At 33.3% G+C, this 17684-nt stretch overlaps 1 long non-coding RNA gene across 1 annotated transcript; it reads right to left on the bottom strand.

The window, feature by feature from the left end:
• Window positions 1–1453: 1453 nt before the first annotated feature.
• On the bottom strand, window positions 1454–17129 carry LOC139600525 (uncharacterized). Its single transcript, XR_011682594.1, has 3 exons — window positions 16992–17129; window positions 2332–2418; window positions 1454–1570 (listed from the first exon to the last, which is right to left on the bottom strand). It is a non-coding gene; the product is annotated as an uncharacterized lncRNA (long non-coding RNA).
• Between the last annotated feature and the right edge of the window lie 555 nt (window positions 17130–17684).

The following is a 17684-nucleotide window of genomic DNA, read 5'->3' as shown; positions in this document are numbered from 1 at the left end:
TAACATCAGTCTAATAAAGTATGTGTGTGTGTGCCTGCCTGTGTGTGAGTAAATACCCTGGAAATAAAAATAAATTTTCAAAATACAGCTATTGCCAACAGTTATTATCCAGTTGCCTAAAGTATGAAATTCTCAAAAAATTATGCATGTATTCAGTTCTTCATTGTTTTGTTTAAACCAGCTCATGACAGAATTTTAAATAACTAAAGGCAATTTTCTGAAATGGCTGTCTGGGAGGTGAGGTGAGAGTAAGGGCAGTACACATATAACAAGTTAGCAGATATTTCCAGGTTTTCTTTCACAACATAATAATAGTAATTTATACCAGGCAGAATGAGTTTTAATTGAACATCTTTCAAGCTGCAGTACATGAAGTAGCTTGGATTAATGTTAGCAAATGTGGAGAGCTAATGCTCAGTTTCAGAGCATACAGTAACTTTGTGTTTTATCAACATGCCAGACTGGAGCTTACAGCATATTTGGCATATTTACATATTCATAATACACTGTTACTGTGCAGATTCTACAATGTCACATTGGCATTACATGGTGAGAAAATGCAAAAACAAGTTAACATTATGGCTGTTTATAATCTCCAATATTTTTTCCAATTGTCTTTATTTACAGATGGCTTCTTAGGCCAACAGTTTGCACAATAACTAATCAAACTAATTTGCTGCTGTCTCAGAATGTAATGCTTTGATTAGAAAATTTACTTTCAGATCTATATTTCCCATATATAAGCTAAATTGTAGTGTAATTTGTAATTACTTGTTTCTCCACGCAGTTCAAGTTGGCAGAATTATGGATGAATACTCTAGAGAGAAAAGAAGAAAGACTTAGGTTTGGTACTTGGAGTTTTGGAGTTATTCACTCTCACAGAAATACTGAAACCACAGATATATGAATGGCAAGATGCTTATTCCACAGATGTAGTCTATAACTCAGCCAACCATATTAATTCCAGCTCACTTATAAAAGCAGCAGCCTCCCTATATTGTCATTGTATCCTCATTTTTTGTTCAAGGGAATTGGCTGTTTCAACACCCACATTGTACTTTGGCACTTTGCTCACTAAGAAGGGAATGTTGTGATTTATTTAAATAATGTGTCAATTCTATCCTTTGATTTGTTTTTAGTCAGTACATATTGAAATGTGCTGCTGTTCTTACACTTATTTAAAAGCACAGAGAAGAAACACACATATACATATGTGCATGTTTATTTTACTTATGGTTGTACATACATACATACATACATACATATATATATATATACACATATGTCATAGAGTGCTTCAAAAAAAGAAAAGGCACAAGATCAATATAATATCTTAACCTTCAAACAAATATGTTAATTTGAAGTGCAATAGGCAAGACTCCTTGATCTTGAGAAGTGCAGGGCATGAGAAAGCAATATGTGCTCATGCTCTGCTAGTTAAAGCACAACATATTCATTGTGGAAGCAATGGCCCCAGACCGATTTGTCTCGCTTTCACTCTGTCAGAGTATCCTGCTTTCTTCTTTGTATAAAACATGAGCTAAGAATATTTCCAATGGATACATTCTTGCTGATGAAAGAAATGTAAAAGAAGGCAGAAATGTGATTAGTGTTGCTAAATCTATATTTGAGTAGACAAACATAACTCTCAGCTTCTCTCAGCAATCACATAATTTTTACAATATTAAAAGCTACCATTATATATCCTTGCTTTATTGTGTGATTTAAAGTGAGCATTTCTTGGAAGAATGAACATGTAGCTACTATTTTAAAGTATTAATTGCAGAAGAACTAAATGCCTTTCTTTCAGTCTATGACTCCTCCTTTTATTTCTTTCAAGTGCAGAATATCAAGAGCAGAAAATGTTGCTGTTAATCCTCTTCTGATTTCAAAATTTATGTGACAGTGAATGCAATTAGTCCATTTTCCCATTACTTTTCCTGAGAAAATATGCACAGGCATGACCAAGAAACAGCCTTGACTTCATAAAATAATATTTCAAACTCAGTTTATAAAACTTTAAAATAATGATTCAGAATTTTAAAAGATCTATTGAGTGGCTTAAATTTTTCGTGCCTCTGTAGCTTTTCTCTCAATATAGCATTAGAGTATCTCTGTCAGATTAAAAAAAGGCAAATGTACATGTCTAATTAATTCATGTTTATTTCGATCACATCATGTTACCTCAGACCAGAACAACATGACAGAAAGTGACAGAAATGCAACTTAATTTTAAATTATGCTATTTATTTACAGTCAGAAATATGAACTTTTGGAATGAAAATAAAATTAATTGAAAGTTCATCACCCCCTTCTCTTCACCACTCTTACCTTCTTTTTTCAAAGGCAAATACAGATGTGGTAGTGTTATTTGGAAAATCCTTTTCAGCAGAACCAAGTCACCCTGAAGAAAAGAGGCTGGACAGAAGAAGAACAAGGGAAAATATAGGACATTACATTGCCATTTATCAAAAACCACTTTGTATGCTGCAGAAGGCTTCCTAAAGATGATTATATTAAGAGTGGCTAAGCCTTGCTTTTGCTTTATACTTCCAGTCATTTTTAAATGTAGAGTTTGATAGCAATGACCATCTGTGGCATTCAAAGCCCATTAATTTTATTGCAGGTATAGGTATGTACCAATGACTTACGGAAGGTGACTGTAGCCTAAGTTAGGAAGACTGGCTTTTCAATTATTTTCAGATGTCTAAAGATGAGTCCTGATTAATTCCACCTTGCTGAAGCAAGTAAGTTTCAAATAGTCAGGTAACTGAATGTATCATAATGGAAATAAATAGCAGCACCTGCATATTGAGCTGTCCCAAGTCATGACCTGGATAAGGTTCTTTTCCCAACAAGAAGTGATTGCTCCTGGAACATTAAGAGGAGAGCTCAGGTAAGTGTCTAGAGTTAAGTAAATGGATCTAAGCATGGATCCGTCTTATGCTTAGGCAATTAAATGCTCCCATTCTTCCAGAGAGGCTTGTAGTCACTTGCAAAATTTTCCTTCCTGTCTGTTTCTATCTCCATGTGCCAATAAGTCAGAGGTGTAAGAAGGGTAAGCAGGTATGTTCGTTCTTTCCTGTCTTTAATTTGCAGCAGCTGATAATGTTGACACTAAAATAGGCTGCAGAGAATTGCTTTGTTTGGTACTAAGATCAGAAATCAATGGATACCTTCCGACCAAACAGAAAAGCTAAATGCAGTGACTATTCTGTGGTATATGAAGTAATGTGTACACTGTATTGCTATTCTGGAAGTTACTTCTCAATGGAAACATTCATTATTATCCAAGGCAAACATTTCTCCCTGTGAGCCACAGCCTGGACATGTAACTGAAATAGGTAAAATATCTGTTCTCTCAATTGTGTTGTGTAATAGATGAAAATACACAATATGTGCCACACAAATAAAATTATTGGTTTATTATCAATCTGTTCTTAATTCTGCTGTATAGCGCTTGCAAAAGGTATAAGGGTGTCTAGATAATTTTTTGTGAAATACTGGGTTCCAGATCCTAAGCAATTTCTTTTGACTGTAGTGAGAGCTAGAAAGCTACATTTCTGTGTACTGCTTTGAAAATTTAGAGGCAGATGTCATGCAGCAGGGAGAAAACACTGGCCTAAGAAGATTTTTCAATGCTGTGGTGTCGGTAACATATTTAACTATCTGAAGGAATTAGCCCAGTCCTTTATTTCTGACATCAATGTGACAAATTCGATTGCCTCACCTTTGCACATCTGCACCTTTTTCTAATAAGTTTTTCACACCCAGATACTGCTTAAAAGTGTTCTTTTTTCTCCCTCGTAATATTTAAATCAGGTGGTAGTACAGAAATAAATATTTTCTCACAGGTTTTGGATGGCATTGCCAGTCAGGAATCATGAAGGCAGACTCCTTCACTCTTTTTCATTTTTAGATATGAATTACTGTAGACTATTTTCTATTTATTCCAGGAGCTATGATTTCTGTGGGTAACCTAGATATTTTAGATTTCATTAACATTCCTTGTGACCTTTTTTTAGCAATGAATATCAGGTCACTGCTTAAGGATTAATGATTAGCTGGAAGGTACCAAAGTACAATTCATAGCTGAAAACTATTAGCTCCAGATTCTTTTGCACAACAAAACCATTCCTTTTCCACCAAAAAATATTCAAAGCCACAAAAACACAACAGAATCTTGACAAACAAAGCCAGTAAATTTAAAATATTGTTTGATATACAGCTCTTAAATTTGAAAAATTATAAAGAACTTGTGCACTGTATACAAGTTTGGTTAACACTCCATCCATCTTAAAAGGTTTCTCTAATATTAGTTATTAATTCCTTTGCAACAAATGTACATTAAATATAGACTTCATGCACAAATACCATCTGGAAAAGGGTGGGTAGAAATAAAGAAAAAACAATGGAAGAAGCATAAATTTTGTTTACAATTTCTGTTTCCGTTTTTTTTCTTTGCAGTATATTCATGGGAATATCAGAACATTGAAAACCCACTGCGATAACACTTTAATGGGAAAAACCCAAGTGTCGCAGACATCTTTTCATGAAAATCCTTTCTTAGGATTTTTTCTTCCTGAGAAGCTGAGAGGCTTCAGGAACAAAATGTAACCAATGGTTATCTGCTGCTGTGGAATGCAACAGGTGTATCTGTGATTGGCCCATCTTGGATGTTTACAATTAATGGCCAATCACAGCCCAGTTAGCTTGGACTCTGTCTGAGACACAAACCTTTATTATTCATTCCTTTCTATTCTTAGCTTAGCTAGCCTTCTGAGATGAAACTTTTCCTTCTATTCTTTTTAGTGTAGTCTTAAGGTAATAGATATCATAAAATAATAAATCAAGCCTTCTGAACATGGAGTCAACATTCTCGTCTCTTCCCTCACCTGAAAACCCCTGTGAACACCGTCACACCCAAGTCAGTAGAAAAGTAAGTATTCTGCCACTCTTACATGAAAAAGTGAAACCAATTTATTTCTAAAAAGCATCTTTCAGGCAAAGTACCTCAAAATTACCCATGCTGAAACATAAAATAATGAGATGGAATTTACAGAAACAGCTTCAGTGGAATTTATAAAGACTACAAGCCTAAATAAATGGAACTGTACCAACTTGCTCACAACATGTACATGAATTTCCCAATAGCATGAAAGGTAAGTTCAGATTTACACTGCAAATAGTTTTCCTTTAGACATCCTTTTCATCTGTTTTGGTTATAACATGGCCATAGTCATTTGACTGTATCTAAGTGATAAAATGGAAAAAAAACCAAATCACATGATGTAACTATTAATAATGTTTTACCATATTGAACAAACAATTTAAATTATTTGTAATAGCGTATTTACCAGCCATTTAATATTCCTGTAAACACTTTGGGGAAAAAAAAGGCTTTTTCCTCAAAATCTTTATTTTATGACAAGAAGGGATTGATTACCACATGTGAGAAGACAGATACCTTTTGCCATCTGTAAAGCTGATCCAGCAGAGCATAGAAAGAAGTCATGTGACTTGACCAGATGCACCTTGACTGACTTTCTATGTGCAAAGGTAATATCTGGTATTTCTTTACAATTTATGCTCCTTTTTAACAGTTAACAAGGCAGATAAGCAATACTGACATCCTGAATATTTAGGAGATATGACCGAGACCCAAAAAATTGTGTGCATCTTCATTATGCATATTTCACTTAAACTTAATTTCTAATAGTTTTTGAGTTATATAGACAATAATTAGGATGCAAAATATTCAAAAATTTTCCTGGAAACTTTGAGAATTAAACATTTCTGTGAAACAGAAGAGAAAGAAGATTCACTCTGCATCATGTGGTCATAAGAGGAACATCCTCTAAAATATCCTTCAGATTAATTTAGCTTCACTTTAATTCTTTATTTAGACATGATTTTCATTCCCAAATGATTATATATTTGCATAACTGGCCAGTTTTGAAATATCTATAGCATAGACTACAATCATCCAGGTCATTGCTCTTGTATTTTTTATGAGAAAGAACTATAATTTCTTGGCAAATAACACAAGCAGCCAGTATTACAGGTCTTCTAATGGTAATGCTTGCATCTGTCTTACATATTAAGTGATTTTATTTTGATGTACTTATAAAAAAGTCTTACAACCAACTTGATTTTAATGTTGACTTGTTTTGTGGTTGGGGTTTTTCTGTGTGTTTTGTTTTTTAATGAAAATGTCAACAGAATTTAATGAAAATGTCAACAAATGCTTGCAGATGACAAAAGGATATTTTATACATTTATAATGGCTCCAACAACTGGTGAAATTAGGTATCAGTATTTACCATATTACTACCTAGTAACTGAGCAGAAGATGTGCAAATGTATATGTTTGCCAATACAATGGACCATGTCATACCAGGTCATTTTATGTAGGAAATGGATCTAATAGTGTCATGGAAAAAGGGTAATACTGTAAATAGGGAGTTAATAAATCAAGCTTAACTACATACTCAGATTATTCTGTCATGGAAGATCTGTGAGGCTGATGAAGTTGGACATCATTGGTTACTTTAACCATCATTTATTTTCTTCCTTGTGTAGTATAGACAATGTTAAGTTTAATGTTTAAACTAATTAATTCTAAAAAAGAAAATCAATTTCAACATATATTTGTATATTTAGTGCCAAAACATGATTCATAGTGTCTGTTGTGAGTAGCTCCTGCTGGATAAACAGCATGGGGGATACTAAGAAACTAAGAAACCCAAACAAGTGACAAAAACTCCTATGATCCCTCTGGTGACAAGCAAGCAGACACGTAGGCAGGACTCAAGGGTGCTGGTGAGAAAGATATCTGTCATAGACCCTAAATTCTAAACCAAGAGTCAGGCTGGAGGAGAGACAGTCCTTTAAGGACAGAAAGGTCTGGGAGGTTGCTTTTTGCATACATTTTTATCATCCACCTTAGCAGGTCTGTTCCACTTAAAAAAAGCTTTAGTTATGATTCTGTCTTTTGTTAAAGCTTATCTTTAGTTTGTAAGCTTTTCATGTGGCGTCTGTTATACTTGCTTTAAGCAATGTCAGACTTACCTAGAAGCTCTGGCTGACTCAAGGTCTTATCAGAGGTGTACTTTACACTTTTTTTCCAATTCAGAAATAGTTTTAAAAAAAAAACCACTTGGACATGCTTTCTGGACTTAGAGTTTTATAGATGTGGGCTTGCCTCATCAAGTTTTGATGAACTCCCTCAGTTTAAATAAAAATAAAATGCAGTTGGGAGGGTTTGGAATAGTTATTTTTATAGAAATGCAACTGATCCTCTGACATTGTGTCAAACTTTGCTGAAAAGAAGAAAATTTGAAAATCAAAATATTTAACATTCATCCAAATGAACTGCTTCTTTATTCACTTCAAAGAAAGTGTTCAAGACTATATTTACACATATCAAAAAAATGAAGCAAAACTGATCTTTTGTCTGAGCTTGATCAGCTGTCTGCTGCCAAATGCTGAGTTTTTGATTTTAGGCTACTGAACTTGCAACTCAGTGTCTCAGCTGTAAGAAGTATTCATGCTTTTATATAAGGATGTGGCTACTTGAAACTAGCTCATTTAATTTTGCTAAGGCTGGGTTTCTCTTGAAAAATCATAGGTCAGAAACAATAGATTCTGAAATGCCTGGTTATGCATCAGATTTTCATAATTTTCCAGATTGCCAGAATCAAAGGATTTCTGAAACAAGCATTACTCATTTTACTCACTTTTTGTGCCCTAGTCACAAGGAAAACAGGCAAAAAAGATTGTGCAGGATTCCATGCACACTGCTAATATTTTTTTTCTTCTTACAGATTTTAGAAGCAGACTACTTATTTTATTTCAGATGGGTTTTTGTCATTAGTCATAGTCCAAAAATTTTAACACAGGGACATTTTTTCAAATACATGTAAATCCAGCTTTTGAAAGAATTTGACTTGCCCCAAAGTTTTCTTCACTGGTAATCATTAGTTTGTATTCTACTCCAATCAAGTCCTCTAAAAAATTTACCGTTAGGAGTATAACTCCTGCTGTCTTCCTTTAAAATGTGAAACCTATTAAAGTTTTTTTAAAGTTAAATGTTTTTTAAAGTTTTCACCATTTCCATTGGTAATGTGTCCCTCATATTTCCTGCCCCTCCAGCAAAGTCAATATGCTCTCTAAGGCTACTACAAAATTACATAGTATAATTCAGTAAGGCTTAAGCCATGTATTGTGAGCTATTTTTGTCTTCATCATGGTAGAGAGCATTTGAGCAAGTTTGCTATCCATCTGCCCATAAACCACAGAACTCACTGCATTTCTGTGAACAAATATATACCAGCTTACCAAAACCCTGCTCATAAACCATCTTCATGACTTCAAAGTTTCGAACAATTAAGGCATCAGTTGATAGTCCTAATGGTATTACACAGCCCTGCAACAACTTAGAAAATAAATGTGTTCTATCAATGAAACAGAAATTAATTAATTATGGGTTCTGGTTTGCTACAGAAGGTGTGAGTAACTGTATTGATGCTGAACCCATTGGTCTGTATTTACACAGTATACATGAAGACTACTTGCCACAGTAGAAACATTAAAAATTAAAGGGCCTGGAGACAGCTTCAATCACAGAAGAATACTTCTAGCTAGCAGATAATAATTTTAATGGGTGACTTTGCATGTAAAGCAACACTCAGGTTTCCAACTCATGGCAAATCAAGTGACATACTGCATAAAATAAATATGCAATGGAGACAAAAATATATTTAACTTTATGTAGCCGTGTATGGCTCACTGAATGCTTTCACACTTTTCATGTGATTTCTTTGAAAAAGCTATGAAATAGTTTGTACAAGGGAAAACCTTTTAATAATAAAGTATAAAAGAATACTGGATAGTAACTGACAACCAGGTACTAAAATGAAACATTAAAACTGATTAAATAATAAAAATTACAAAAAACCCAAAAAAAACAAAAAAAAAGAAAAGAAAAAAAAGGGGAAAAAAGAGATCTGCACCTTTACTTAAGAAAAACAGTTAGACTCCCTAGTGCTACTATAAGTCATAAATAAAATAAGTTTATTAATCTTACATAGCAAAGACATGAATGAGCAAAGCTATTATTGTACGAAGCATTTTTTCCCTTATATTTCATCAGTATCCAGGTGACTTTATCCAGGAAAATCTAGCATAATATTTTATCTACAACTAAAAAATGGACACAGAATCTTGAACACTTTATGTAACAAAACCAGCTGTGTATTATTTTTCTGACTTAAATGAACATAAAAACACACCTTTACTCTTAAACCAATTTTTAATGTAATATTCTTTAACATTCCTCTTGAAAATTGCTTTCAGGTTGTAGGAACAGCACTGCTGGTTTTTTGACCATGATATTTTCTGTGGCTAGCATGATAAGACACCTTTATAGTCTCATAAACAGCAGGTGTAAAGAGAATTTATGATCTGTGAAATTTGGAAAACTTTGATAGCAAATATTTTTGGTTTGTTTACTCCTAACATTAAACCAATACATTCTAAAATTGGAGTCTCATTCACTGTAGCACAGCCAATGCTTCTTATATTAGAGGCTACTCTCACTATTTTAGTATATACCCTCTTTTTTATTTGTTTATTTATTAGTATTTATAAAATATATTTCTTAGCATATCTACCTAATATATATATATACACACACACATATCTGCCCATTGTTTGTTTCTTAGAATAAATCATAATCATTAAGGCTTCCACTGCTCTTTGCATCTTGAAAATTCTTGTATTTTTCTTTGTACAAGCCAAAATAGAAGCCATTTTGGTATGTTTGAAGCAATTTTGTCAAATTCTTCTTTAAAAAGTAGCACATAATTTTCAGAAAGCATTCAATGTCTGGTGCATGCAATGGAACAAACTTTGACTTTGTGACTTTAAATGTTTTACTGCACATTTTTGATGGTATCTTATAATACTTTTATTAAGAAAAGACTTGGGATTTAAACTATTTCAGTTCACCTATTCTCTTTGTTCCCACACACTCTCCAGAGATCAATTCAAATACTTGGTTGAAGACAATAATGCTTTTACTTTGCTAAGTGCTCACATTTATATAGAGACTTTATTTAAGGTAAAATTTTCTTGGTTACAGAATACTTCCTTAACAGCTTAAGCCCTCCTCTCAGAAAATCTTTAGACCTTGAGATTGCATGATCTCCTCATGAAAATGGATTCTCATTTTCTATTACAACAAATGCTTTAATCCTTGGTATTTAAAAGAAAACCTTGAAAGAGTACCAGCACAGGAGTGACATATCCAAGGAAATGGCTTTCCTACTGAACTGGCTGTATCTTTTGAATTAGAACTTGTGTAGTATTTTACTGATTTACTGCATAAACTCAAATTATTTGTGTCAATTGTGTCTGTAATTCAGGTTTAATTTCTAACTTTACAATAAGAAAAGGTTGAATAAGAAAAAAATGAAGCATAAGTCACTGAAGTTTCCTATAAAATATTTGATGCATAAGTATCCTGGGGCAATCAATTGTTATTTAATCTTTCTATTTCTATTAATAAATCTTCAACTAGACACTTAATACTTCAATTACACTAACAAATTACCAGCTTTATATCTGGTATAATTATAAGGAGATTTTGGGCGTAACAAAAACTGCTCAAATATCTTGATATCAGATGTCTATATGTCTCTTAATACACCTTACTGTTTTGTTAATTGTATTTAGGTCATCAAGTACTTTGAAGTAGAAATATCAGTTTGTTTTAGCTCAGTTAAGGAGGAAACTAGCTACCAAAATGAGTAACAGAACTTCAGAATCATAGAATCACAAAATTTTTTGGGCTGGAAGGGACCATAAAGATCATCTAATTCCAGCCATGCAGGAACACCTTCTACTAGATCAGATTGCTCAAAGCACCATCCAACCTGGCCTTGAACACTTCCAGGGATGGAACATTCCTAACTTCGCTGGATGACCAATTCCCGTGCCTCACCATCTCACAGTGAATTATTCTTTCTAATAATTAGTCTAAATCTACCCTCTTTCAGCTTAAAGACATAAACCTTTTTCCAGTCACTACATTCAATTGCAAAATGTCCCTCTCCAGCTTTCCTTGCAGGCCCTCTTTAGGTACAGGAAGGCTGGGGTGTATCTCTTTGAAGGAATGATAGAAAATCAGAAACATATTTTTTTGTTATAGCAGACACCAAACTGAAGACTGAGTTGAGTTAAAACTCTAGTTAATATTCACAGATTTAGATGAACCTGGTTTAGACTTGAGGTCAGTCTTTGTGACCTGTCCAACAACAACATAGTACTAAGATTATTGAATTTCAGCTGAAAAGAAAGCATGAAAGAATAAATAGTGGGAAGAAATATATTTCTAATTCTTTTCTATGCGTACTTTTACCATGCTCACTTTTTTTGAGAATTTCCCTGAATCAGGAAAAGAAGCATAGCAAAAAATTATTCTGGAAATTTCTAAATGTCTCTCATAGCAACTAGCTAGTTAGGAAACACTCATTATCTGAAATTCAAATATAGATTCTTTCAAGTCCAGTGTAGCACTCATTAATTACCTGCATAAATATATATATCGTTGTGTGTTTATATCAGATTGCAAAGAGTGATGTTTATTATATAATATATTATATTAGACTTCTTGACCTGTGTAATCATAAGAATTTGCAGCAAGGTTAACCATTTTTTTTTGTGTGTTGTGTTCTAAATAATTCACTTAGAGCATAAGAGTGGAGTTTCTTTTCTTCCAGAAACAGTTTAAATACATATTGCCTGTGAAATATTTAAGAGAAAAGGGAAATTCCATTAAAATAACTATAATAATGACTCTCACCACATTTTTTTTTGCTTTAAGCCATATTATCTTCCTAAGCTTAGTGGAAGAATCTGAAAATAAAAATGTCTAGTTCTGTGTCCTGGAAATCATGAAATCAAAGCAGTTTTTCATGAACTTTGTGGCATCAGGTGGCGTGATCAAAACTTGCTTGGTATTCTACTGTTTTACTTAAGGCTATCTGAGATACGCAATTTTTCTGAATCAAACCAAGCTCTGGAAATAGCATCCTATTAAAAGAATAGCTGAGAGCTTGGCTAAAGTTAAGAAGAATTAAAAGAAAGTCCACAATTAATTCTTCATCCAGAATTTGTTACTCTATTTAGATAAGAGGTCACTTTATCTACTCACTGCTAGGAAAACTTAAGCCAAGTTTCTGCCATAATTGCAGTTTCATGGTCTGAACATGGTATGAATGAGACCAAGATTTTAGAAATTAGAGAAATGAATTTGACATTCATGTGGCAAAAGAGATCTTTCCGCTGTACTGGAAAATCTATTTTTTAAAGAAAAGAAAAAGAGATAGCAAAAGGCATAGCCTTTGTGCCTCAGGGCACAGGCTCACCCTCAGCTGGTGATTAGGAAGTGAGTCAGTTAATGCACCATCATCTATAGAGACTATCCTTGCTGTTTCCACTGAAGTGAGCAGGCCTAATTTCTAGTGGGAATAAAATGCTGAACTAGAGAGATCTTTGGTCTGATTTTTTATGGCGGCCCTGGTATTTTTCTGAAATACCTGTTCCATTCAGTTCTATAAGATAGTTTTAAAGGGTCATTTATTAACTGTCTGCAAACATATAAGGCACTTGAACCAGTGGAGCTCCAATTCCATCCAGAAGCATTAAACCTTACTAGAGGCTTTTAAAATAATTAATAGTCTGAGTAAGTTCATTATCATTTAAGATCTATTTTAGCTACACATATTAATATTCTGTTTTTGTTGCAAGGCTATTTAGATACTGCCATTCATTGATAATAAGTCATTTATTCCTCATTAACTGTTAGGATGGATGTAGATACTCATTATAGCAAGACAACAGACTCATTTAACTGCACACAGTACTTGATTATATACACGAACACTGACTGGAATGCAAATTTCCTTCTACATAAGTCTCATCTTGTTTGTTATTCTCACCATGGGATAAAGTATCTTATCTGCTGTACTTTTTTTCTTTTTTAGTATCTGTCTTAAATTGCAAGGAAGAACATATTAAAGATTCGTGATAATCTCAATTTGGGCAAATACTGGCACAAGAAATAAAGGTTTCCTCACATAAACTGCTGTTCAGTTTTAAAAATGTTCTGTGAAACCATGTGTCCTTGCTTGACAGTTCTCCTTAAATTTAAAATCTTAAAATAAATGAGATTCATATTTTGAAAATGTAAAGCTTCAAAAAATACTCATTACATTGGTCTTGGACACAAGCTTTTGTTTTCTCCTCCATACCAATACTGTGTGTTCCAGCTACAGAAATCAAAGGCCAAACTCTCCCAGTCAAATGGAAATAAATTATATTCTCTTTCATTGTCTGCTCTACATTAAATATGATGAAAGCTATGACTTCTTTTTCTCTGCATATCTGTACTTTCTTTGCTTTTTCTTTTTTATTTTACCTGTTTACATTTATTGAAAACCTCTTTTTGTATATGCAGAAGCACTGCAATCATCCTTCTGTTATTAGCAAAACCATGGCACATCTATGACCGGGGCATTGTACAAGCCTTTTAGTCATGTAAGAAAATTACAGCTTAGGGACAAACCGAGGCTTTGTGTGATAGGTAGGTCAGGCCGACTGCTCCATCTCATGAAAGGAGCTATGACTCAGTAACACAACTGCATTTTTTAAATGCAAATAATATAACTTTGTGTTGTTTTCCCATGGCCTTATTCAAGGCTTTCCCACTGCAAATATGTATATGTACACATTTTGCAAGATACAAGTTCATTCCCAGGTAGGGTACATAGGAACTTTTCTGTACGGTCAAAGATATTTACTCTTTTTGGAGGTAAATAGCTTTTCTTAAATGCAAACAGTGGCTCCACATATTCCTTCTTGAAATACAGAGGATAGGTAACAGAATTCTACACAGCCAATTAAAAACTAGAAGGAGAACAGAGTTATGTTTTAAAGAAGAAAAAAACTTCATCAAGTCAGTTGTCCCAGATTTGCTGTTTGGCTGGTAGAAGGCCTTGCAGAGAAGCTATCAGCTGCCTAGAGCAATGGCTCCCATTCTGAACTGAGAAAATTGCATTAGTGTTTGCCACCAATTAACACTTCCACATGCAGAAATTAAGGGGTTTAGTGTGGGTAAGGTCTTTTTATATTTCTTTCTGCATACTGAAGTGACCCCATTGAATCTGACATTGTGTTATACACATATACAGACAATGTGATATCTACATGTGTTGCATTTATATGTAATGTGACACATCATATGTGTATAGTTGCATAAGACATATCTATACATGGTAACTTAAACAAAAAAATATTAAGCAATCATATTTTACCTTTTCTTTCACATTTGATATTTATCAAAGTCCAGCCATCTAGATTTTAAGAACAAAAGTCCCAAATAAACATTCAGAAAAGAAGACTTAGGAAGAAATCTGTGTGGTCAAAGCATAATTTTATAATGCAGAGTAGCTCCACTGAAAAAAGTTTGACTAGCCTTATTGGAAACCTTTGACTAGGAAGGAGACAAGATATTCAGCATCTTGCAGGACTAAGCTGTTCAAAGGTCTATGAAAAAAAGCCAGTGAAAAATATGCTGTTTATAGGAAGTAATATTGGAATCTCCAAGTGCTCCTAATTTCTACCAGCTGAATCCTGTTTTCCTGTTCACACACTCTCAAAAGAAAATCACATTGAAGACTTTCTCTGTCAACATTTGTATTTTCTGTTCTCTTGCCCTTCCTTTCATATCCTTAGAAGCTTTTGTTTTTTAATGGCAAAATATATTTTGGAAATTCTGCTACCAAGAAAAAGATGTCAGATTAATGCATCTGTGAATAGATAATATAAAAGACTATATTTTGAATCTGGCATTGGAGAGCAAGAAAGAGACAACTTTTATACCATGTCATGCTTCCAGAATTATGCAAGTGCATGTTTTATTAGATTAATCCATTTGATAATTTAGATATTTTTAAAAAATCTAATATTTAAAAATCCTTCTAGTAAGTAAATTACTACAAATGTAATTTATTAAGTGGACCACAAAACTGAAATTCCTGTAATTTCATTACTCTCCCCCAAAATATAGGAAACTATGTTTCATTATCCTAGTAAGCCATACTGAAACTTTCAATAAAGCAACTGCTACTTATACTTCTCTTTAAAGTGCACAGTTTAATTGGCAATATGTCAAGGCAAATTCAATCAGATTGGTGGCATGATCAGTGACAACACTCTTCAAGTATTCTGATTCACATTAGAAATTGAAGACATATGTTGTGGGAGAAGATGCCTTAACAATGAAAATATTGCTAGTTCAGACAGATGGTAAGTTTTTTAGTAAGGAAAATGAGAACAAGAATATGACAGCTGAATAAAAGTTAAAACCTATTAAAACTGACAAGGTCAGAGATTGCATGGGACAAGAAGGAGGTGGATTTTAAAATAACTGTTAAAAATAATGCTTTATAAAAGAAAAGTTTTCTCTCCTTAATGATCTTCATCACGACAAATATTTGCATTTTTTTTCCTAGATGCATAACTGGTACAAAATAGGCACTGTTGGGGGGGAAAAAAGGCCCTGAAATTCATTCAAGTTTTACCTCTTTTTAGCTTGCACATCGATACTGCTTTATGTTCCTGGATTTTTTATTCAGAAGTACTCATTCAAGGCCAGACTGTGTAGCCTGTATTCACATGAGTGAACATGTAAGTTCTTCTGATATAGACAATAAATTTAATTGCTTATTTATAGACTGGCAACACCGTATGGGATTCTCTGTTCCTTTCCAGTTCCAGGCAGTGACTTTAAATCTTTGGCCATTATTTCATTTCAACTCCTTTTTTTTTTTTTTAATTTCAGCTGGTAAGTGTTTTTATCTTCTAGTTAAGATTATATGTCTATATGTCTCTACTTGATTAGGTAGACCTAAATTTGGTGCTAGGCATCAATTGTGTTTTTCAAATAATTCAAATAAGAAAGCTTAAAAGAAAAATAAGAACTTGAAATGTAAAGCATTAAAATTACAACCATTTAAGAAAGTCCACCTCTAAATGCCAGATTCCAATCACAATTTATAAATAAAACAGTTTAGTCAGTGTTAGATAATCTCATAAAAAAGATACAGAAATAGAGTAAATATTCTGACTTGAGATAAAATGGTGTTATTTGTACGATTGGTTTGAACAGATCAGTCAGTTTATTTACTTTACATCATGATAACACTTTTTCTGCTCACAAGAAAAAATTCTCCTCTATCAAACATTAAAGAACAGTATTATATTTATGGCCATGCAGGCTTGAAATTATTCATCCTAAAATCCTGATAAAACCTTTGAATCTTGATAAAACCTTTAAAAATTAAATTAAATTTAGGAGCTGCTGGCTGTCCAACATTGAGGATCCAAAATGCTATTATTCCAGAGAAGACAATATTTTCTTAGAACTGTAATGATGATCCAGCCTTCTAAACAGGTCCCGTTAGTTCATTGATGTTTATACCAGGCTTTTACTTCCTCCAGTAAATACTTTCTGGGATATTTCTTTCACCAAATAACTACCAATACCTGATATTATCTTTATTAGGTGAGTGTCATTAAAAGGACAGAGAAAGTTGCAATATATTTATCGTAAAGAATTCTATACTCTGCCTAGTATTAAGTAAAATTTCATTAAAGGAATTTGATGGATGACACTGCTGCTTTGTTGGCTATTGATCAAAAGCCTCTTTTAATAATTCTTATAACAGAAATGAAACACATGTACCCAGTTGTGGCATACTTATAGGAATGTAGGACAAACCTATACATCACCATCTCGACTCTTATTTACAGTTTTGCATACACAATCCTTTGGAGTACTAAACTTGAAACAGACACTTCTCCTTCTGTAGTATTTTGTAAAAAAAAGTCATATCCCAGCCCTTTTTATTGATGTTGCCTCTTACCTTTTACAGGAAGGGAAGACTGTGCAGATGTATTATCCAGGCTTAAATGGATGCCAGTATCAGTGCAGAATAGAACTGAGAAAGTCTTGAAATCTGCTTTGCTATTCAGCACTTTTTCATGACAGAATCTCATTTCAGATGGTGTGTTAAGGACAGCTGATCTAGCATGTAGGGGTAACCTAAATAGTAAGTCACCTAAAAATATTATTTCCACTTTTATTGGTGATTATAATAGATCAGAATATGCATTATCTCTCTCAGTCAACCATAAATTCAACAGAATTCAGCATAAAAAATAACATTTATATTCTACAAATAAAAGTTAAAATTATATACAGAAATCATTAGGAAACAAAGAAACTTCTGAGAAATTTCTCTTTGATTTTTGAAAATATTTACGTAAGAGAGAATGATAGGCATACATTTATACTACCTTCATGAAACTTTGGGGATTATGTGTTTTGTAGTATGAATCCTTCTGCAACAAATTCTTATTACAAAAAGAATGATATCCTTTTTTCACTCTAGTCATCAAATTGTTACTGCATGCAATATAGATGGGATTTCAGAATGCATTACTGATTGGACTTTATCATAGCCAATAAAGGCTTTCCTGCAGGAGTAAAAGTATTTTTATGGTGTGGACAAAGCTTTCCTTTCCTTTGTAAGATAACATCAAACCTCCATCCCTCA

This window comes from Agelaius tricolor, unplaced genomic scaffold (assembly GCF_023055355.1).
Source record: "Agelaius tricolor isolate 1412-34295 unplaced genomic scaffold, bAgeTri1.0.p SCAF_2, whole genome shotgun sequence".
Lineage (NCBI taxonomy): Eukaryota > Metazoa > Chordata > Aves > Passeriformes > Icteridae > Agelaius > Agelaius tricolor.
Note: the sequence above shows the minus strand (reverse complement) of the source record. Positions and strands in the feature narration are given on the sequence as shown.